Below are 24,626 nucleotides of genomic sequence, written 5' to 3'. Positions count from 1 at the left end.
AAAGGTGCTGGTGAGCCCCAGAAGTCTTTAATTTAAGGAACTTACAATCTCACTTGGAATTCAGTAGGTACAGATATGGACAGCAGTGAAGGTGGAGATAGAGACAGAGATATCAGAAGATATAGAAGCCTACGAAATATGGCCTGAAAACCTATTTCATATTCTCTTTGTCCAGCTAGTATACTCTGACTCTGAATCCCTGAGGGTTTGTACTTCCATGCCGTTTCTCTGCTGCCAGCCTCTTTCAAGGCCAGGAAACCCCACTTTTCCCCGTGAAGCTCTCTCTAGCTACTCTAGGCCTCTCAGACCTTTCTTTATTCTATGTTAATAATTATGGCATAGCTGAAATAGATGCCTGCTCCATGACAGACTCTGTGCTAATTATTATCTTACCTAATCCTCACAACCATTCTATGCGGTTGATGCTGTTTTAACCCCCATTTTAGGCATAAAGAATCTGAGGTGCAGAAACATTTAGGAAACTTATCTATTTAATAGAACTTCTTAGCGAGAAGGCTGAAATCAAGACCTGGGTCTGTGAGACTTCAGAGTCATTGCTCTTTATCACACCCCACTGCCTCTGAGATCCTCATAGCAGTTAAAATCTTGTATCACATGCCTTTCTATCTCCTTCTATGCCCTGTTGAGTGGCTATGTCTGTATTCGCAATGCCTTGCTGAAGACCCATAGATCTCTAATCCCCTGTACTAGACTAGTGTTTTTCAGATGCTTGTAAGTGGCAGCTCCCTCCCTTTACTGTCTTTGTTACAGTAACAAATAATAATAGAGCCCTGTGAAATATGGCCTGAAATCATATTTGAATTTTCAAATAACTATCTGGAAGTTCTCTAATATAAAGCCCTATGAAATGTGGCCTGAAAACCTATTCCATATTCTGAATTTTCTCCCTTGTACTAGCAGGGACAACCACTTATTCAACCAACCCACCCGGGCAATCACCAAGAGTCTGTGCATATCATTCTCTGGAACGTGGTCTTACTTTCCATCCTCCTGAGGACTGGTGCTGTGGAAGCTGTGCTTTGCCTTAGCCAAGCTGTCAGTGGACTCTGCAGCCACTGCAGACTCTTCTGTGGTACATGCATCCAAAAAGGAGACATCAGTGCTTCTTGGGAATTTCCCATCATTTCCCCTTGACCTACCCCTTGCTGTCTCTCTGCTGCCACACTCCCAGAGGTAAGCCAGTAACTGTGACATGTCTTTTGAAATGGAGAATTTCATTTGGCCACTTTTGGCTTAATTAGGTAAACATAATAACTTGTGGCCACCCTGAAGAAATCACAACTTATCGACAGATGCAAAACAGTTTCCCATGGTTCAGAATAACTGGATTTAGTAAATGTCAATTCCCAGAGTTCTTAGAAGCTGAGAAAAAAATCAACTTTCCTACCAGGGCTGATTTTTATAAAGGTCAACAGCTTTGAAAACTTCATCTTCTTTGTTAGACTCAAGATTATCATTCCCCCCAAATGATCTCTAAAAATGACATAAGAAGTCATTGGGCTTTATGATCATTAAAATAATAATTATGATGATGATAATGATAGACACTCACATTTATTGAGTTGTTACTATATCCCAGGCCCCGTGCTAAACACTTTATCTATAGTATTTCAATTAATCCTCTGAAGCAAGTAGCGTTATATTACTGTCTCACAGATGAGGAAATTCAGGCTCAGAGAGGCTTAGTTACTTATCCAAAGTCAACAAATCTAAGTCTTGAGCCCGATTCTGGCATTTATACTCTTGACCACTCTCCAGTGGTTCTCAAAGTTTACTGCTTAGACACTAGTTCTATGGATTGTATTTCAGTTCATCCTATGAAGCAAGGATGAACTGAAATACAACTGAGACAGAGAGTTTCTCAGCTCTAGTGCCCCATTTTTTGTCTACCTGGGAAACAAAACAGGGACACCTACCTAGTCCAGCAGCCCATCGTTCTACGGGGCCTATCATGCTACTGCTCTTTCTCCCACATGGTACTACTAGAGGAAACCTGTGGAAATGTCACCACAAACTTTACAAATGTATCTCCCATTTGACAAACAAGAAAGGAAAAACCCAGAGAGACTGAGTGACTGCCCAAATTCATGTAGCTCTCACTTTAGAGCTGGAAGGCATGTGTAGGATGGCAGCTGATCTTTGAGCAACACAGGGATTGGGCGCAAACCTAATAATAGATGTTATTCATTTATCAAAGAAAAAAGGAGGAGAGGCTTTAGCCAAATAAATTTGGGATCACTGGATTAAAACAAAGTTTATAGGTTTCTCTACTGCAAGACTCAGGAACTTTTACAAAGCGGGTACATTACTAATCTCCAGGAAAAGAAAAGCAAATGCACAATGCCCCAGTCTTGTTTAACCACAAAAACCATTTTCTCTTGGGACAATTTTTATGGGGCTAACACCCCATGGGCACACTTTGAGAAATATTGTATGACTCACAGTAATGGGGTAGAACCTACCACATTTAACCCTTAAGAATCCAACAGGATTTTTAAACCACCAAAGAAGCAAAGAATGAGATAAAACAGGTTAAAAGCTACTCATCTATGTTTTCTAAAAAATTAAAAAGCTTTGCTGTAATAGCTGGAATCAGAAGGGCCTTTCCAGATTTTTGTCATAATTATTTGCCATGATTGCAACAAGCATTTTTGAGAACTTAATGAATGGATAGAAGCTATGGCAGTTCTTAAAGAGTTACCAGACAATGTCCCTGCTTCAAGAAGCTTGTAAACTAACATATCTTGTAGTGCTGACTGTTTCCATAGCAAAACCTAGGGTTTCTGCTAGCCCAGACAGCACCTTTGCTCAAACTGGAGGAGAAAAAAAAAAAAAAAAAAAAAGTGGAGAACACAGCTTGGCAAGCAGACAGAACCACTGGCAATTTTTCAAAGGTGCCCTTTCCTTCAGGCTGATGCAGCCCATACTGAGTTGAAGAGTGTCCCCTAAAAATTCTGTTCAAACAGAACCTCGGAATGTGACATTGTTTGGAAATCGGGTCTTTGTGGAGGTAATTAGTTAAAATGAGATCATACTGGATTAGAGACAGCCCCAAATCTAATATGACTAGCATCGTTATAAGAAGAGGAAAAGAAATACACACAGGCACAAAAGAAGGTCCTGTGAAAACAAAGGCAGAGATTAAAGGATGCTGCCACAACCGAGGAATGCTAAAGATTTCTGGTAGCCGCCAGAAGCTAAGAACAGATTCTCCCTCTGAGCCTCCAGAATCCAGATGACACCTTGATTTCAGACTTCTGGCCTCCAAACCTGTGAGCGAATAAATGTGTTGTTTTAAGGCACCCAGTTGGTGATAGTTTGTGACAGTAGCCACAGGAAATTAATACCCAGCCCCATGGCAGGCATAGGTCAGCCTGGCACAGGCTGGATCTCAGCCCCTGACTCAGGCCCTGGATGCTCTCTGCCTTGCACAGAAACAACCTGCTCAACAAAACAGGGTGGCCCTGCTGAAGACGCAAATGCCCAGCAGTCCTGCCAACTCTGGATGCTTCTGTAGCTTCCCTTTAGCTCTCCCTCTGGCACAAAACCAGACACAGACTACCCAGAAGATGAACTGAGCACTCTGCAATGGGCCCAGCACGCTACTGCACCTGAGATCATCCTCTTGGCCCTAACAGCCCTGGGGTGCTGTTCTCTCTCATGGGGAAATTGGGCTTAGGGAAAGGACATCTTTAGAACAGTCAGCCTACCAAGCAGAATGATTCTATGCAGCCCGAATACTGTTTCCCCAGGAGGAAAAAAATCCAAAGCATAAACTTTTATAAACTTTTTTAAATTAAAACACTCTTTGTAAAGTGATGGATTTGAAGCAAGGGAGGAGAAAGGTTTTCTGGCAAAAGTGGTGTTCCTTTGGTGAGCAAAAGGAACTCAACTGATGAAAACACCAAAGCACAAACTTTCTGTGGCCAGCAAAGTGGGTGGAGGGGGCGATGGAGACAACCTCAGGTGGGGCCCAGCTTGTAACGCTGGCAGGGCTCTGTTAATGTGCTCCATAAAGGGCTTTGGAGGGCAGGAGGAGCACCACCAACATTTTAAATGTCAGGCCAACCATAAAACAATTCATGATTAGTCCACTAAAATGTGTTTATTAGCAAATAGAAAAGAGATCCCTGAAAATAAGCAGGAGCAGCTGATTTTCAAGGCTGACTTAGGTCTACTATTCAGCTACTCAACAATTATATCCTAGCCAGGTGCAGTGGCTCACGCCTATAATCCCAGCACTTTGGAGGCTGAGGCAAGAGGCGAAAAGTTCAAGACCAGCCTAGGCAACCTAGCGAGACCCCATCTCTATGAAAAATTTAAAAATTAGCCTGGCATGTGGCTTGTGCCTGTGGTCCCAGCTACTCAGGTGGCTGAGGTGAGAGGATCACTTGAGCCCTAGAGGTTGAGGCTACATTGAGCTGTGATCGCACCACTGTACTCCAGTCTGGGTGACAGAGTGAAACCCTGTCTCAAGAAAAAACTAAAAGTAAAACAAACAACAACAACAAAAACACAATTGTTTCCTGAGTTCCTACTATTTGCAAAGCAAAAGTGCCTGGAGACAGGAGGGATCAAGGGGCTCTCAGTTATAAAAGAAAGGGTTTAAGTGTAGTGAAAAATCTCAGAGCACAACTCCCAGACATAAGGCAGAAATGGAGGAGGTAGAATTTCCATTTCAATCTCTGTGTCTTTAAGCATATCTCGTCTTTTAAAATTCCTTACTCTCATTAAAAAGACAAAATTTAAAGATCTTAATTCATCATTCTAGAATCGGGCAGCTCTCAGAACCAGAACAAGTTCAAAGGACTCCAATCTGCCACGTAGTCAGACAGCGCTGATGAACAGAAAATGCAAATGATGTACAGAAATGGAAGTGAGGTATAGAGACAGCCTGATTGGTTACTGCTTGGGGTTTGCCTTATTTGAACTTGGTCTGAACAGTTGGCTACCTGTGATTGAATGAAGCTCAGCTGCTATGATTGGCTGAGACTCCGCTATCTGTTTCTAGTTAGTTTATGTATTAAGTTAGGCTGCAGTTTGTTATGTGAGGACTCCTGTATGGAGACATCCTCAGGTCAAATTTAGTTTAATTTAACACTCAAAAGAAACCACATGTTTTCCAGACCAGAGTTGACTGATATTGTTTTCCAACTCTCATTCTGTACGTTTATAACCATTGTTACATCAAGATACAACAGTGTGCATACACATGCTATTGGAAGTGTTAAGAATATATCTTTTGTTAGTGAATTTGAAAAGTCTTTCCATTTTACCCTATACACTATATGCATAGCATAAAAATTCCCATGTTGTCTAGAATAAGCAAAAATGACTTGTATAAACATATGTGGAAAAAAATCATTTTTCTAATTAAGGAAAGTTATCTAAAAGATTCATCTGTCTGCGAAGCCTGGTGAAATGCTCTTACAATCCTGACACTGACTTGAGGGAAATATCATGGTTCAAAGGCTCATTGACAAACCAATATCCAGTATTTCTTTCAAACCAAATGGATAGAAAATAATTTTAAAAGAGGCAGATGCACAGTAGGGAGTGGGGAAAAAAATAAAGCTAATATAAGTAGCTTTAGAAAATTTGGAAAATTATGTTTTGGCTTTGAAAATTTGGAAAATGTTGGAAATTGTAAGGCTAGAGACAAAGGAAATTGTGCATAAACACTGTACTTTAAAGTTGCTTCTCACAGGGATATAAGTTAAGAATCATGAAACTGCTATGCATGTATACTAGGGTTGAATGATGGATGGTGAGAGCCAGTGTTCTCACTGTTAGAGGAAGAAGTTACAGATAAGCAGAGAGAAGGCTAGAAGGAGTCCATGTGGTGATAGATCAGAGTCAGAGACATCAATCTAAACTCGCATTTAGCTTAACATAGATACAGATGGATAGATGTAGAAATATATATATGTGTGTATACATGGATTATTATACATACATACGTGTATTTCCTAGCTCTGTCTGCTGCAAAAACTAGAAACAATTATACCTCAGTAGCAATGAGCATACCCAGAGCCAAAATCTTGAACTCCACTGCCATTCTCAAAAAAATAAATAAATAAATAAAACAACCAGAACTCCGTGGAGAATACAATCTTGATTCTAGGGATGGTGTAATGTTGTGACATAATAAGAAATATATATTTGGCCTTCATCCCAGGTTCCTAGCACAGAGCTCCTAAACTCTTAAAGTTTCCTGAGTGATGGGGTGAGAGGAGTGCCTTTTGTCGTAATATTTGGTATTTGTTCCTGGCTCTTGACACAAGAGAGTCTAAAACCCTTGGAATTTCCGGAGGGACAGGAGTGAGAGGAGCATCACGGAGTTACTTTTCCTCAGAAGCCCCTTTTAACCATACTTGAGTTTATGCTGATGAGGTGTCTCTCGGTGGGCCCATACATAGCTTCAGGATGGGAACTGGTTACCAGAAGATCAGCCAGTGATTAGATGGTTGAAATTTTCAGCCCCACCCTGTGACCTCCAGGATGGGAAGAAGGGCTGGAGATTGATTAATCACCAGTGACCAATGACGTAATAAATCATGCCTACAAAATGGAGACTGCAGAAAAACCCTCAACAACTGGGTTCAGAGAGCTCCTGGGCTGGTGAACACATCAAGGTGCAGCTTGGGGAGTGCACGGAAGCCTCGCACCCCCCCCTTCATTCCTTGCCCTCTGCATCTATGCTGCTGCTCCTAAGTTTTAGCCTTTATAATAAACTGACAATAGTGAGTAAACTGCTTTCCCTGAGGTCTGTCCAGGGGTAAGTTCCATTTGGTGATAGTATACATTCCTTTTTATATAGTTCTAGACTTGGCCAGTGCTTTTTCACCAGTCACAGCTACATCTCATAGACTCTCTCCCAAAGCAAATCTCCTGTCGTGGTACTAGATCATGTCTCTGATCTTAAAAACTGCTAAGTGGCAGATAATAACCAAAAAGCTGAACACAACTCAGTTGGATTCCTCAGGAGGCCAGAAGCTTGATGAGACCAGCCACAAAGGTGGCTCAGAGGAGAGAATGGTGGGAACCCCCAATTTATAGCAAGTTAGTCAGAAGTACAGGAGGCCTGGACTTGCAATTGGTGTTTGAAGTGGAGGAAGGCTTGTGGGACTGAGCCTTTAACCTTCAGAATCTGACTCTAACTCCAAGTAGATAGTGTCAGAACTGAACTGAATTGCAGGGCACCTTTGCTAATGTTGGAGAACTGGTTAGAGTAGGGAAGAAAAAAACACACAGTTGGTGTCAGAAAAATAGATCTTTTTTTCACATGGAAGTGAAAAACAGATCTTTTTTTCACATGGAAGTGAAAAACAGATCTTTTTTTCACATGGAAGTGAAAAACAGATCTTTGTAGATGGAGATGAAAAATACAAGATGAGCCTGAAGTACCTTGTGCCTGAAAGTAAAGAAGTACTCAAAAACCAAAAGGGTGGGGGCATGCCAAAAGGACACAGAAACAGAGGTCAACCTAAAATAGCCCCCCATGGTCAAAGAAGAAACCATTTGAGCAGCAAAACAAATAAAGCAATGTCATGTGTAAATAAATATAAAATATTTATAACTGCATACTGATGTAAGTACATAATTACATAAATAAATGGGGAAGGCTAATCTTCCTCACAGAAGAATTCCAAATAATTTATGTAGATGCTCCCTTCCTAGGAAATAGAATTTTATCCCCCCATCCCTTTGAGTATGGACTGCGCCTAATGACTTATTTCTAAAGAATAAGAGTATAGAAAGTGGGAGGAAAGTCATCTTACAGTGACAAAAACTAGAAAGGACCACCTAGGCCGGGTGATAAAGATTAACATCGGTAGCGATGTCATGTTGATAGCATGTACCACTTAAATGATGTGAATGAAATACAGCTATGTTAGCTTCACCTCTGTGGTCTTTCTCCCAAAACCCATAATCCCAGTCTAGCTATGAGAAAAACATCAGACAAACCCAATGGAGGGACATTCTACAAAATATCTGAACAGCACTCCTCAAAACTGTCAATGTCATCAAAAACAAGGACAATCTAGGAAACTGTCATAGCCTAAAGGAATCTAAGGAGGCATGACAATTGGATGTAATGCATTATTCTGGATGAGATCCTGGAACAGGAAAGAACATTAGTGGGAAAACTGGTGAAATGTGAATAAAATGTGGAGTTCAGGTAATAGAAATATCCCAACACTGATTTCTTAGTTGTGACAAGTGGTAATGTCCGATGCTCACAGTAGGGGAAAACTGGGTAGGGGGGTATATGGAAACTCCCTGTGCTATCTTTGCATCATTTTTGTCATTCTAAAATAAAAAGCTAATTTAAAAAGAAAAAGAAAAAAAATGGGTTTCCTTGACTAAGTCCTTGAGTTTCCCAGTCTACTCAAGTGGAAGTCTGGGAAACCTGAAATCATTCAAAAATAGAGAGACTCAACCAAGTCTTCCTGTGTCTGAGTATCACTGTCTAAACAGTGGCCCTACTCACAGATGGCTAGAGTGAGCAAAACACAGTGGAGACACACAGGGCCCTTTATGTGAGGGACACTGATTTGGCCCCTTCCTCCAAGACAGTATGCTGAGAGTGGGTCTAAAGAAATTACATCATGGAAACACACCACACCATCGGACCCCTGACAGGCTAACATTTGGCTGTAGAGTGACTGAGAACATGAGTTCAGGAATACAACCATGTTGTCTAATGGATTCCTTTGTATTAGATGTTTTCCTGCCCTACCACATGCAGTCACATGCCCAGTGTATGCCATCTTACCTTCCATGCAGACAATGCCTTGAGAATAATTGCTGGTCCCTGGTTTGAGATAGGTGCCCCTTCTGTTCCCTAGACGTATCTTAATCACTGCATCCATCTTGTTGATCACATGCCAGCTCCCTCAACCTGGCTGTGTTGCCGGCGTGTGCCTTATTCATCTCTGTATCCACAGTGCCCAGGGCATAATAAGCTCTCAATAAATGTTCAGTGGATGACTAAACATAAGAACAAGTGACTGAATGTTCCAAACCCGCAAAGGCAATCAGGAAATGTGATTATCCAAAGTAGCTTACACAAACTGAATGCACAGCTCTGTAAAAAGTCAGCTTCCTTCTTTTTCTCTTCCTCTCTTTGATCGCCCTTTCCCAAATGTGGAAATCCCAAAAAGGAACAAAGCCAGTTCTGAGCAGGATTTCATTTTGCAACTGCAGTTAAAATGTACTCTGTCACTTGTCACCAGCATTACTGGGATTTATATGTTCTTGGTAAGAGCCACGCTGTTCTAGATGAAGCGTAAAAAATCCTGTAATGATTATGTCTGGGATCTTTGCATATGCTGAATCATCTCCAAAGCTTATTTCCTACATGATCATCCCTGACCCTGAAACAGCCTTGTCATGTCTTCCAAGTACAAATAGTTATCAGAATTTACCGAGGAGGAAATTGAGGCTCAGAGATGGCTGTCTGATATGAGGCAGATACAAGGCTCAAATCTGAACTTTTGACTCCAAGTCAAAGGTTTCTTCTATGGAATTTCACTGCTTCTCACCTAGAAGAAGAGAGAAAGATCAGTACAGAGAAAGGAACTTGAGGGCACCGTGATGTGATTGGAGCAGTAAGGGGAGGGCTTTGGACAACAGGGACTTGAGCTGGATAAGTGGGAAAGAGAGGTTGTCCAAGCAGAAGGGACAGCAGGGGCAAAGGGAGGAATCAGGAGCTGGCAGGGCCTCTGAGAGGCACCCTCGGGGGGCCAGTGACTGGGACAGTGGGGTAACACAGGCATACCTGGGAGTAGAAAAGCCCTTCTACCTGTGAATTTCAATGGATGGACACTCACACAAAGCTAAGCTGAACCCTGGTGCCAAAGTGCCTTTGACCCAAACATGGTGTGAGCATCCTTTTGCCTTCTGCCATATTGTAAGGGCACATACCCTATGCTAGGATGGTTGTAAGGATTTACCATAACTAATTTTTTTCCTTGAGACAGGATCTTGCTCTGTCACCCAGGTTGGAGTGCAGTGACACAACCATGGCTCACTGTAGCCTTGACCTTCCAGACTCAAGCGCTCCTCCTGCCTCAGCCACCTAGTAATTGGGACTACAGAAATGCACCACCATGACCAGCTAATTTTTTTAATTTTTAGCAGAGATGAGGTCTCACTATGTTGCCCAGGCTGGTCTCGAACTCCTGGGCTTAAGTGATCCTCTGCCTCGGCCTCCCAAAGTGCTACTATAACAGTTAAGAAGAAGAGCATCCTTACAATGGAAACAAAAGTAGCCATTAAAAAGGAGGCTGAAAGTGATAAGGAAAGAAAAAATACTATACATCCTAATGTCTGAGGCATTTGACAATATGAATGATTCTCAAAATCAAAGAAAATTCTGCCACATGTGAGGAATGCTATAACTTTGCGATGTATAGCAGTCAGCTAGATATGAAAAAGAGGTGAGTAAAATGCAAAGATTTTGAGTATGCAATTTATGGATCAGCATGAACTCTAATTACACATGAGACTATTGTTAGAAATAGGCTAGGAGTTTACTTATTCAATCATTCCATAAATATTTGTTGAGAATCTACTATGTGCCAAGAACCATTCTAGATACTGAGTATAGAGCAGTGAACAAATCAAGTCCCTGCCCCCATGGAGTTTTTATTTTATAAGGAGAAATGGATGACAAACAACATATTTATCAGGTGCTGATATGTGTCCTGAAGAAAAATCAATCAGGACAACTGAGTTAAAGAGTACTGGTGTGGGAAGGCCCAAGGAATATTGATGCTTGTGTTCAGTGGTCAGCTAGACCTCTCAAATAAGCTGGCTTTGATCAGACACCTAAGTTCTTTGAGATCCAGAAGTTTAAACATAATGAAAATGCCATCAATGAAACTTTTTGTAAGTTTTAACTTTTTAAATTTTCATTTTCATTTTTTATTCTTTTGTTTTTTGAGACAGGATCTCACTCTGTCACCCAGGCTGGAGTGCAGTGGCACGATATTGGCTCACTGCGATCTCCACTTCTCAATCTCAAGCGATTCTCCCACCTCAGCTTCCCAAGTAGCTGGGACCACAGGTGCACACCACCATGCCCAGCTAATTTTTTTTCTTTTTACTTTTTGTAGAGATGGGGTCTCTCTGTGTTGCCCAGGCTGGTCTCAAACTCCTGAGCTCAAGCAATCCTCCTGCCTCAGCCTCCCAAAGTGCTGGGATTACAGGCATGAGCCACTGCACCCTGTCAAGTTTTAAATTGTAACTATTTATTTAATTTCTATTTATTTAGTTTGAGAGGCAGTGAATTTATGCTGCAAGACACAGCAAGTCCAGTACGTTCTAGAAAGTAGGTCCCAAGAAATGTCATCACGCTCAAGAGACCTTCATGTCAGTAGTGTGGACACCAGAACAGCCAAAGCTTTCTCAGACAGTTGCAAGAATCCTCAAAGAGCAAGGTTACCTGCTTACCTTGCTCCTGCCTCCTTCGACTGCAAAAAGAATAGAAACATGTCTCTTTTGACAATGTGTAATAAAATAGTCACCCCTAATAGGCAATGAGTGTGTCTGAGTTTAAAGCTTACAATTAACTCACATTTCTATTAGGTAGAAATGATCTACAGATACAGACTTGAACTAAATGAGATACAGACTTGAACTCTTTTTGTTCCTTTGGCTTTCAAAACCTACGTTGGTGAGCAGGTAAGGCATGAGAACTCATTTTCCTCTCATTTAGCCCTTCTCAGGACAGATACAGAGGCATCTGCTTTGCTTTACAGAGAATGCTGGTAAATCTCTGAGTGCTGGGATTTTCAGGATCTGCCAATGAGTAACATGTGCTCTCAGCTTAGCCCAGAAGGAAAATTCTTTCCAATGTGGAGAGTGTTTTTCACGCATCATGTTGGCATCAGCCTGCCAGTCACTCTCATAATTCAAATCCAGCCACATTATGTGACAAGGCAGAGCAAAGCAAGCAAAGCTCAGAGGAAACTCAAACGAGCCCAGCCACAGCCCTGATGGCCTGACTCATGTCCTCTTCCCCAGGGAAGGTGGGTTGGCCCCTAATGAATCTCCCACAAGCCAAACAAAGGACTCTGAGCCGGACTGTTCTGGGAGGGAAATGAGATCTTATCCCTTAATTACTTAATGTCCCTAAACACTCTAAAATCCCTCCTCTTTGCTGTTTGGACCACAAGCTCTGGGGTCATTACTTGAATTTCTGTCTCAGCTTCACCACTCGCTGTGTGACTGTGGGCAAACTGCTCGGTTTCTCCACCTCATAGGAATGTTAGGATAAAATGAAATTAAACAAAATGAGAACCTACTATGTGCCTAGCACATAGCTCAAAATCACTGCTAGCTAGTGGTATTATTTCTGCCCTTTGTCTCTTGCCTGGACTATTGCAGTGGTATCCTACTGGTTTTCTACCTCCAGTTCCCCGCTAAAGCCATCCAAAACATTGTTGCCAAAGTATTCTTTATGCACATAAGTCTGATTCTAAAACCCTCAGTGATTCCTCAGTGCCCTCAGAATATATCTAGATTAACCTGCAGGGCATATAAAACTCTTTGACATCTGACACCTCTATATACCTGCACTATGCTGTTTGTTCAGCCCAGAATGTCGGTTTCTCACCTTGACCACCTGCTAAGCTCCTGCTCATCCCTTAAGATTTGCCTTGAGCATCATTTCCTCCAACCTCTCTCTCTGTCAATCATAGTCAAGCATCTTTTTCTTTGCTTCCTGTGGAACATTCAGTATTGACTTTATGATGGTACTTAGTATACCGTGCTGTCATTGTTAGCCTGGCTTTCTTCCTTTATAGCATGTTCAGTTTAGCCGTAAGAGTGAGGCCAAAGGACAAGAGAAAATGACAACCCACAGTCAATGGGATGCCTTTACTCTATTTTTCCATCACCTCAGCCAGCTAGCAATACACAGAATACATGCAAAGCCATGCCATCCTATGCTTGTGATGCTAAGGATGTCAGATTTTATTGTGAAGAGGCAATAGTCGTAAGTAGGGAAGTAAAGTGGTTGGTTTTGGAGAGATTGAGAGATCTTACAGAAGCAGAACTGGCAAGGGTGATGACTGACTGGAAAGCAAGATAAAGAAGGAGTTGGCTGGAGATGTTAATAATACAGGTAACCCAGAAAGAGTAGAAGTCTAGGAAAAGCAAAAAAATTCAGTTTTAAAACACCCCCCCCCACACACACATACAATCAAGGGTACATAATAATGCAGTTGGACAGCGCCCTCCCTGGTTCCCACAGAGAATGTCCAAAGTTCCAAAGTTCAGGGGTCTCAGCAGACTGCAGGGAGGAAGGAACTTGCCAGGTCTAGAAAGCCCAGAAGTGAGGGCTTTCTGCCTTTCATACAATTTTAGGACCAGGCTAAGAGTCATATAAGATCCCATCACTGGTTCTAATGTCTGGATGTTGGGTTCATAATATCTTGCAACACCACAGTTAAACAAGCCATTTACTCACACAAATGCAAGGCTGGCTTGCCACACTGCATATTTTGCTGACAGAGACTATTTATATCTACCTTTATATGTATCATATAGTAAGTATTCAATAAATGTCTCCTGAATAAATAAATGGAATCTATAAGTGAAGATAATAATACCCACTTCATAAGGCTGTATACGTTGAATGTGATAACTAGGTAAAGCCAGACCACTACACACACACACACACATACACACACACACATACATACACACACAATTCTAGTGGTATTTACTAGACATTTAGGTAACCTAAATGTTTAGCCTTACCCAAAGAAAATTAACTATTGTTTCATATTCATTCAATCATGCAATAAGTGTTTCTGAGTGCACATTACGTACAGTACACGTCAAACAAATACATATCAAAGAGATTTACAATCTAATGACTAAATGCTATGAATAAGAAAAAATAGCAGGAGGGAATTAAGATTGACAGATGGTGATAACTTTATATATCAGAAAAGGCTTCTCTAAGGAAAATACTTGAAGAGATACTTAAATGAATTGAGGTATTGTACAGACAGACCTCTCAGGGAAGAGAGTTCTCAGCTGAGAGAAGAGCAAATACAAAGGCCCTAAAAGAGCTCTGGTTCACGTTTTCCTATTTTTGGCACGTCTAGTAGTTTTCATCTGGAAACTGGATTGTTGAGTGTTGAATTTTGCTCTATAAAAAGAGTTTCATTATTTTCCTAGCAGGTAGGCAAGTCATTGAAGTTCAGCCTTATCCTTTTGAGTCCTGTTGTTAAGTTTTGTTAGGGGGGTCAAAAGGAACCTATGCTCTACGGCTGGGATAAGCCCACAACTAAGGCATTGTCCTTTTGAAGTCTTCACTGAATGCACCAGGAATTCAATAGTACTTGCCCCTTGCTGATTAGAACACAAACGTCTTCTAGCCCTGTGTAAGCTTGGAAATTATTCAAATTCTGGGACTCCAGTCATTCTTTGCCTAGCCTCTTGGAATTATACTCTGTGAGGGCATAGTTTGGTATTCAGCAAGAGACTCGAGGAGACCACTACGCAATTTCTTGCTCTGTGTGGCTTAATTCTCCTCCTCATTAGTCTGCCTTGCAGATTGTAGCTGCTTCAGCCTCTTCAAACTTCAGTCTCTCCTCAGCTCAGCAAGACTGCTTGAATTCTCCCTTCCCACACTATAGTTCAGAAAGTGCTCCCAGTCAGCAATCTGGGGTAACCATAGGGTTCACCATGTTTGTTTCTACTTCTCTGATTTACAGTTTTAAAAGCCCATTCTGACTGTTCTGTGGAGAATAGAATGAAGGATGCCAAGAGTGGAAACACAAGACCAGTTAGGACACTACTAAAGTAATCCAAGTAAGGTAGGGTGGAGCAGTGGAGGAGGTGAGAAGACGTTAGGTTCTGGATATACTCTGAAGGTAGAATCCATAGGGTTTACAGGTGATTTAGATGTGAGAGGTGAAGGTCAAGGATGATTCCAAGGCTTTTTGACATGAGCATCTAGATGAATTGTGGCACCATTTACAGAGATGGAGGATTGTGGAGGAGAAGCAGGCTTAAGGATTGGGAGAGTGATGAAAAGTTGGGTTTCAGGAATATCAAGTCTGAGATCCTATTGCATTGCGGAGAAATGATACATAGGCAGTTGATAATGTGTGTCTGGAAAGCATGGGAAAGGTTGGGATTAGAAATGTAAATCTGGGCCGGGCGCGGTGGCTCAAGCCTGTAATCCCAGCACTTTGGGAGGCCAAGACGGGCGGATCACGAGGTCAGGAGATCGAGACCATCCTGACTAACACAGTGAAACCCCGTCTCTACTAAAAAATACAAAAAAACTAGCCGGGCGAGGTGGCGGGCGCCTGTAGTCCCAGCTACTCGGGAGGCTGAGGCAGGAGAATGGTGTGAACCCGGGAGCCGGAGCTTGCAGTGAGCTGAGATCCGGCCACTGCACTCCAGCCTGGGCGACAGAGCGAGACTCCATCTCAAAAAAAAAAAAAAAGAAATGTAAATCTGGATTATAGAATAAATTTAAAGTCAGAACTAGATGAGGTCACCTGGTGAGTGACTGTAAATAGACAGAAAATGTTCAAGGCCTAAGGCTTGGATGACTTCAACATTTAGAAGGTGTATTAGTCCATTTTCATGCTGTTGATAAAGACATACCTGAGATTGGGCAATTTACGAAAGAAAGAGGTTTAATGGACTCACAGTTCCACATGGCTGGGGAGGCCTCACAATTATGGTGGAAGATGAAAGGCACATCTGACATGGCAGCAGAGAAAAGAAAAGAACTTGTACAGGGAAACTCCTGTTTATAAAACCATCTTTATAGACTTATTCGCTATCATGAGAATAGCATGACAAAGACCCACCCCCATGATTCAGTTACCTCCCACTGGGTCCCTTCCACAACATGTGGGAATTGTGGGAGCTACAATTCAAGATGAGATTTGGGTGAGGATACAGCCAAACCATATCAGAAGGCAAGAAACCAAGCAAAACAAATTTATATATTCTCCACAGAGTCATAACATCATTTCTCAGCAGCATTTAAGACATGAGGTTTCTGGGAAAAAATACAAGATACATGTCACAATCCAGCCCTGAAGAGCCATATCCTATGCTTAATAAACCCAGAAAGTACAATCACCCCCTCATGGCCAGTGTCGCCTGAAGATAAGATTGTGTCTGAGATCTGATTTGAAAACAACCCACGCAGAGCCAAAGTGAATTTATAACTAAAGTACAGTGTGTGGTGGTGACAAATGCACAGAAACAAGCATCAAGGGACATGAGTTCTAGTCCAGATAATGACTTTAACTAACTGTATGAACTCAAGCAAACACTGACCTCCCTGAACTTTGGTTTCTTCCCTTGCAAAATGAAGAGATTGAATGAAGTGGTCTTTGAAGTTCCTTCCAGTTTTTTTATCCTAAAAACTGTGGAGAAACCATTGGAAAGATTAGAAAAGAGATATTTTCTAATTCCAGCCTCCACTGAAAGATCTTCCCCCTAATTTACCTATGAGATCTCTCCAAATATTCTGGAACAAGCAGTGCCTCTTCAAATATCTATCTACTCTGTGCAACCTGTGCCTTCCTTCCAGAAATGTGGATACCTAGAGAGGAGTCACCAACTCCTAAAAAGGGAGCAACTTATTATTAGAGCTCTCAGGATTTTCTAAGACTCAGGGTATCAGTCAGAGTGCAATCACCTATGCCACACCAACTACCACATCAGGGCTTTTTAAATAGACGTTATCTTTAATACATATTTACATTCACAGCAAAATTAAGCTATATACCCCCTGCCCCTATACATACACAGCCTCACCCATTATTAACTTCCCCTGCCAGAGTACCACATTTGTTACAATTAATGACAAATCATTATCACCCAAAGCCCATAGTTTACATTCGGGTTCACTCTTGGTGTTGTACATTCTATGAATTCAAACAAATGCATTAGGACATGTATTCATTATAGTACCATATAGAATAGCTTCATTGCCCTAAAAGTCCCCTCTGCTCCACCTATTAAACCCCTTGCAACCACTGATTATTTTGCTGTTTCCATAGTTTTGCCTTTTCTAGAATGCTATACAATTAGAATCATACAGTATGTATGTAGACTTTTCAAATTGGCTTCTTTCATTTATTAATGTGCCTTTACATTTCCTGCATGTCTTTTCGTGGCTTGATAGCTCATTCCTTTTTAGCAATGAATAATACTCCACCATCAGGATATATCACAGTTTATCCATTAACACTGAAAAACATCTTGGTTTCTTCCAAGGTTGGGCAATTATGAACAGAGCTACGATAAACATCCATGTGCAGGTTTTTATTTGGACATAAGTTTTTAACTCTTTGTGTAAATCCCAAGGAGTATAATTGCTGGATTCTTTGGCAGGAATATGTTTAGTTTTGTTAGAAACTGCCAAACTGTCTTCCAAATTGACTGTAGCATTTTGCATTCCCATCAGCAATGAATGAGAATTCCTATTTCTCCACGTACTTGCCTGCATCTGGTGTTGTAAGTATTCTGGATTTTGGACACCCAAATAGGTGTATGGTGGTATCTCATTGTTTTTTAATTTGTATTTCTCTGATGACATGATGTGGAGCATCTTTTCATATGCTATTGCTATCTATACATCTTCTTTGATGAGGTATATGTTACAATCTTTGGCCCATTTTTTAATTGGTTGTTTATTTTCTTATTATTGAGCTTTAAGAATTCCTTGTATATTTTAAATAACAGTACTTTATCAGATATATCTTTTGTAAATATTTTTCCTACCCTGTAGCTTGTCTTCTCATCCTTCTGTCATTGTGTTTGACAGAGCAGAAGTTTCTTAATTTTAATGAAGTCTAGCTGATCAATTCTTTCTTTCAAGGATCATGCCTTTGGTTTTTTATCTAATAGTCATTGCTATAACCAATATCATCTATATTTTCTCCTATGCCATTTTTTGTGCATTTTATAGTTTCGTACTTTATATCTAGGTCTGTGATCCGTTTTTAGTTAATTTCCATAAAGGGTATAAGATCTGTGTCTAGATTTAGTTTTTTGCATGTGGATGTTGTTTCAGTCCCATTTATCGAATGGGCTATCTTTGCTCCATTTTATTGCCTTTGATCCTTTGTCAGAGAGTTAAAGTTTACTGTACTTATGTGGATCTATTTCTGGGCTCTCTATTTTGTTCCACTGATCTATTTGTCTATTCTTTTGACAGTTTCACACTGTCTTGATCACTATAGCTTTATAGTAAGTCTTAAAGCCAGGTATTGTCAATCTTCCAACTTTGTTTTTCTCCTTCAGTATTGAGTTGGCTATTCTGGGTTTTTTGCATCTACATATAAACTTTAGAATTGGTTTGTCAATATCCACAAAATCTGGTATTTTCATTAGGATTTCATCAATAGATGCAATAGAATTGCATCATGATTGAACCTATAATAGCTAAAGTTGGTGCTGAAAGAAATCAGAGATGACACAAACAAATGGAAACACACTCCAGGCTCACGGATTGGCAGAATCAATATTGTAAAAATGACCTAATTGCCCAAAGCAATCTACAGATTCAATGCAATTCACATCAAAATACCAACATCATTTTTCACAGAATTGGAAAAAATCCTAAAATTAATACAAAACAAAAAAGAACCTGAATAGACAAAGCAGTCCTAAGCAAAAAGAACAAATCTGGGGACATCACATTACTGGACCTCAAGTTATGCCACAAGGCTATAGTTACCAAAACAACATGGTATTGGTATAAAAGTAGGCACATAGACCAGTGGAACAGAATAGAAAACACAGAAATAAAGCTAGATACTTACAAACAACTGATCTTCAACAAAGCATACAAAAACTTAAATTGGGGAAAGGATATTCTACTTAACAAATGGTGCTGGGAAAACTAGCTAGCCACATGCAGAAGAATGAAACTGGATCCCTATCTCTCACCTTATACAAAAATCAAACCAAGGTGGATGAAAGACTTAAATCTGAGGCCTGAACCCATAAAAAATTCTAGGATAATACCTTGGGAAAACATTTATGGACATTGGCCTAGGCAAATAATTCATGACTAGGACCCCAAAAGCAAACGCAACTAAAACAAAAATAAATAAATGGGACCTAATAAAACTAAAAAGCTTCTGCACAGCAAAAGAAATAACCATCAGAGTAAACAAACAACCTACAGAATAGGAGAGAACATTTGCAAACTATGCATGTGACCAAAGACTATTATCCAGAATCTACAAAGAACTCAAACAAATCAGCAAGAAAGAAATAATGACAATCCCATCAAAAAGTAAGCAAGTGACATGAATACACATTTCTCAAAAGAATATGTACAAATGGCCCACAAACATATGAAAAAATTCTCAACATCACTAATCATCAGGAAAATGCAAACTAAAATCATAATGAGATACCACCTTACTTCTGCAAGAATGGCCATTATTAAAAACTCAAAGAACAATAGATGTTGAAATGAATGTGGTAAGAGAGGAATGTTTATACACTGCTGGTGGGAATGTAAATTAGTACAACCTCTATTTAAAAAAGAAAAAAGAAAAAAAAAACAGTATGGAGATTGGAGATTCCTTAAAGAACTAAAAGTAGACCTACCATTTGATCTAGCAATCTTACTACTGGGTATCTACCCAAAGGAAAAGAAGTCACTATATGAAAAAGACACCTGCACATGTACATTTATTGCAGCCCAATTCACAATTACAAATATATGAAACCATCCTAAGTACCCATTGACCACTGAGTGGATAAAGAAAATGTGGTATAGATACAACATGGAATACTACTCAGCCATAAAAAGCAATAAAATAATGTCTTTTGCAGCAACTTGGATAGAGCTGGGGGCCATTATTCTAAGCAAAGTAATTCAGGAATAAAAAACCAAATACCATATATTCTCACTTATAAGTGGGAGCTAAGCTATGAGTACGCAGAGGCATACAGAGTGATACAATAAACTTTGGAGACTCAGAAGGGGGAGAGCAGAAGGGGGACATAAAATAAAAAACTACATATTGGGTACAACCTACACTTTGCTGACAGGTGTACTAAAGTCTCAGAATTCACTGCTATATAATTCATCCATGTAAAGAAAAACCACTTGCATCCCAAAAGCTATTTTTAAAAAATTTAAAGAAGAAAATGAAAAAATAATCATAATAGATCAAGTTGGAAAGAACTGACATCTTGTCAAAATTGGGTCTTCCTATCCATGGACATGGAATATCTCTCCATTTATTTAGTTCTTCTTTGATATCTTTCATCATAATTTTGTAGTTGTCCTCATATAGATCTTATTCATAATTTGTTAGATTTATGCCTAAGTATTTCATTTGTGTGTGTGCTAATTTAAAGGCTTTGTGTTTTTAATTTCAAATTTTGCTTTTTCATTGCCAGTATATATGAAAGCAATTGACTTTGCATATTAATCATGTATCCTGCAGCCTTGCTATATGTAGGAAACCAATTGACTCTTGTATGTTAACCTTGTATTCTGCAGCCATGCTATAATAATTTACTAGTTTCAGAAGTTATTTTTTGTTTTTGTTTTTTTTGTCAGTTCTTTATGATTACTTACACAAAGGATTATATCATTTGCACACAAAGTTAGTTTTATTTCTTCCATCTTAATCAGTGTAACTTTTCTTGTCTTACTGCATTAGCTAGGACTTCCAGTATGATGTTGAAAAGGAGTAGTGAGAGGGGATATCCTTGCCTGCTCCTGAACTTAGTGGGAAAGTTTTTAGTAGGTTGTTACCATTAAGGATAATATTAGCTGTAGGGTTTTTCTTAGATATTATTTATCAAGTTGTATAAGTTCCCCTTAATTGCTAGTTTACTGAGAATTTTTATTATAAATGAGTGTTGGATTTTGTCCAGTACTTCTTCTGCATCTATTGATATGATCATGCAATTCTTCTTTAGCCTGTTGATATGATAAATTATATCAATCAATTTTTAGATTTTGAACCAGCCTTGCATAACTAGGACAAATCCCATTTGGTGGTGGTATATAATTCTTTTTATATATTGATGAATTTGATTTGCTAATATTTTATTGAGGATTTTTGCATCCAGACTTATGAGAGATATTGGTCTGTAGTTTTCTTTTCTTGTAATGTCCTTAACTGTTTTCATATTATAGAAATGCTAGCCTCATAGAATGAGTGAGGAAGTATTTTCTCTTTTTCTATCTTCTGAAAGAGGTGATAGACAATTGGCATAATTTCTTCCTTACATTTTTAGTAGAATTCACCAGTGAACCCATCTGGCCTGGTGCTTTCTGTTTGAGAAGGTTATTAATTATTGATTCAATTTTTTAATAGATACAGACCAGTTTGAATGTCTGTTTCTTCTTTTATGCGTTTTGGCAGATTGTGTCTTTCAAGGAATTGGTCCATTTCATCTAGGTTATCAAATTTGTGGCCATAGAGCTGTTGATATGATTCACTAATTATTCTTTTTTTATGTTTCTGAGACAGAGTCTCCCTCTATCACTCAGGGTGGAGTGCAATGGTGCAATATCGGCTCACTGCAACCTCCATCTCCTGAGTGCAAGTGATTCTCATGCCTCAGCCTCCCAAGTAGCTGGGATTACAGGTGTGTGCCACCATGCCCAGCTAATTTTGGTATTTTTGGCAGAGATAGAGTTTCACCTTGTCGGCCAGGCTGGTTTCAAACTCGTGGCTTCAAGTGATCTGCCTGTCTCAGCCTCCCAAAGTGCTAGGATTACAGGTGTGAGCCACAGTGCCCAGCCTGATTATTCTTTTAACTATCATGGGATCTGTATTAATTTTCTCTCTTTCTTTTCTATTATTAGTAATTAGTGTCTCTCTCTCTCTCTCTCACTCACCTCTCTCTTATTCATTCTAGCTAGAGGCTTATCAATTTTATTGATGTTTTCAAAGAACCAGCTTTTGGTTCATTGATTTTGTTTATTGCTTTTCTGTTTTTAATTTTTGGATTTAATTTGCTCTTGTTTTTCTCTTTTCCTATGGTGGAAGCTTAAATGATTTATTTTAGATCTTTCTTATTTTCTAATATATATATTCAATGCTATAAATTTTCCTCTAAGAACTGCTTTCACTGCTTCTTACAAATTTTGATAAGTTGAATTTTCATTTTCATTTAGTTCAAAATGTTTTAAAATTTATCTTGAGATTTTTTTCTTCTGGCTCATGTGCTATTTTAAAAGTGTGTTGTTTAATCTCCAGGTATTTTGAGATTTTTCCAGCTATCTTCCTTTTATTGATTTCTGGTTTAATTCCATTGTGTTCTGAGACCAAATATTGTACAACTGCTATACTTTTACATTTGTTAAGGTGTGTTTTATGGCCCAGAGGTGGTCTATCTTGGTGAATATTACATGTGAACTTGAAAAGAATGTGTATTCTGCTGTTGTTGGATGAAGTACTCTGAAGATTTTATTTATATCCAGTTGCTTGATGATGATGTTGAGGTCAGCTATGTATTTACTGATTTTCTGCCCACTGAATCTGTTCATTTCTAATAGAGGAATGTCAAAGTCTTCAATTATAATAGTGGAATCATGTTTCTCCTTGCAACTCTATCAGTTTTGTTTCATGTATGTTGACATTCTGTTGTTAGGTGCATACATTTTAAAGACTGTTAAATTGTCTTGGAGAATTGATTCCTTCATCATTATGCAGTGCCCCTCTTTTATTTTAATAACTTTCCTGCTCTGAAGTCTGCTCTGTCTGAAATTAACATATTTACTCCTACTTTCTTTTGATTAGTGTTAGCATGATCTTTTATGCTATATTTCTTTCATGCCATTTACTTTTAATCTATATGTTTCTTTATATTCAAAGTGGGTTTGGGGTTTTTGGTATACAACACTACAGTCGAGTCTTGCTTTTTGATCCACTCTGAAAACCTCTGTCTTTGATTGGTGCATTTGGACCATTAATGTTCAAAGTGATTATTGATATCATTGAATTAATATCTATCATATTTATACTATTTTCCATGTTGTTGCCCTTGTTTCTTATTCTTATTTTTTCCTTTCATGCTTTTTCTGCCTTCAGTGGTTTTTGTTTTTGTTTTTTTAACCACAACTTTTTGTCCAAATCTTCAGTAGTTTTAGTTGGGTATTTTATTATTCCATTTTATGTCCTTTCCTAGTATATCAGTTATACTTTTTTTTTAGTGGTGGCCTTAGAGTTTACAACATACATTTTCAAGTAATATAAGTCTCACTTTCAAATAACACAATACTACTTCATGGGTAATGTGAATATCTTATAATAACAAAGTAATCCTAATTCCTTCCTCCCATTCTTAGTATTATTGCTGTCATTCATTTCATTTATACATAAGCCTTCATAAGAACCTACTTTCTCTATAGATGAGAGATAGGGGCTGCGCACAGTGGCTCACTCCTGTAATCCCAGCACTTTGGGAGACCGAGGCGGGTAGATCACTTGAGGCCAGGAGTTCAAGACCAGCCTGGCCAACATGGTGAAACCTCATCTTTACCAAAAAAATACAAAAATTAGCTGGGTGTGGTGGTGCATGCCTGTAATCTCAGCTACTCAGGAGGCTGAGGCACGAGAATCACTTGAGCCTGGAAGGCACAGGTTGCAGCAAGCCAAGATTGCACCACTGCACTCCAGCCTGGGAGACAGATGGAGACTCTGTCTCAAAAAGAGAAAGATAAGTAGGTATTTATAATTGAATATATTGTTGCTATTATTATTTTGAATGAACTATTATCTGTTAGAACAACTAAGAATAAGAAAAATAAAAGCTTTTACTTTAAATAGTTTTTTCTCTATTTATTCTCTATGTGACTCCTTTCTTTACATACCTCTGAGTTTTGGACCCATATCGTTTTCCTTTCCTCTAATGAACTTCTTTAACATTTCTTATAAGGCAAGTCTACTAGAAACAAATACCCTCAATTTTTTTTGTCTGAAAAATTGTTTATTCTTCTTCACCTTTGAAGTATAATTTTACAGAGTACAGAATTTTAGGTTGGCCGGGAGTTCTCTCTCAAAGTTTTAAATATTTCACTTTACTCTCTTCTTGCTTGCATGGTTTCTGAGGAGAAGTTGTATGTAATTCTTATCTTTGCTCCTTTGTAGGTTAGTTTTGTTTTTGTTTTTGTTTTTTGTTTTTGCCTCTGACTTCTTTCAGGATTCTTTCTCTATCTTTGATTTTTTGTAATTTGAATATGATATGCCTCGGCATCGACATGCAACAACATCGTTGTCGTTGTTTAATTGTTTGAGGTTTTTGTTTTCATTTTGTTTTGCACTTATTCTGCTCTGTGTTCTCTAGGCTTCCTAGATCTGTAGTTTGGTGTCTGGCATTAATTTTGGAAAAATTCTCAATCATCATCGTTCCAAATATTTCTTTCTATTCCTTTCTCTATTTTCCTTCTGGTATTTTCATTACATGTTTGTCACACCTTTTGTAATTTTCCCACAGTTATTGGATATAGTGGGGATTTCTTTTGTCTTTCTCTTTGATTTTTAGTTTTAGTTTAATTTTAGTTTTAGATCTCTTTGATCTTCAAGTTCAGAGATTCTTTTCTTAGTTGTGTACAGTATACT

General features: G+C 39.2%; 1 long non-coding RNA gene across 1 annotated transcript in view; it reads left to right on the top strand.

The window, feature by feature from the left end:
- The first annotated feature begins 462 nt into the window (after positions 1-462).
- Positions 463-24,626, top strand: part of LOC117080976 — a 43,894-nt gene continuing 19,730 nt past the window's right edge. The window contains exon 1 of the long non-coding RNA XR_004436032.1: positions 463-1,194. This is a non-coding gene — a long non-coding RNA (uncharacterized LOC117080976). The remainder of the gene's footprint in view (positions 1,195-24,626) is intronic.

This window comes from Trachypithecus francoisi, unplaced genomic scaffold, assembly GCF_009764315.1.
Source record: "Trachypithecus francoisi isolate TF-2019V2 unplaced genomic scaffold, Tfra_2.0 Lachesis_group8, whole genome shotgun sequence".
Taxonomy (NCBI): Eukaryota; Metazoa; Chordata; class Mammalia; order Primates; family Cercopithecidae; genus Trachypithecus; species Trachypithecus francoisi.
The sequence above is the reverse complement of the archived record's forward strand: the minus strand, read 5'-3'. Positions and strand labels throughout refer to the sequence as shown.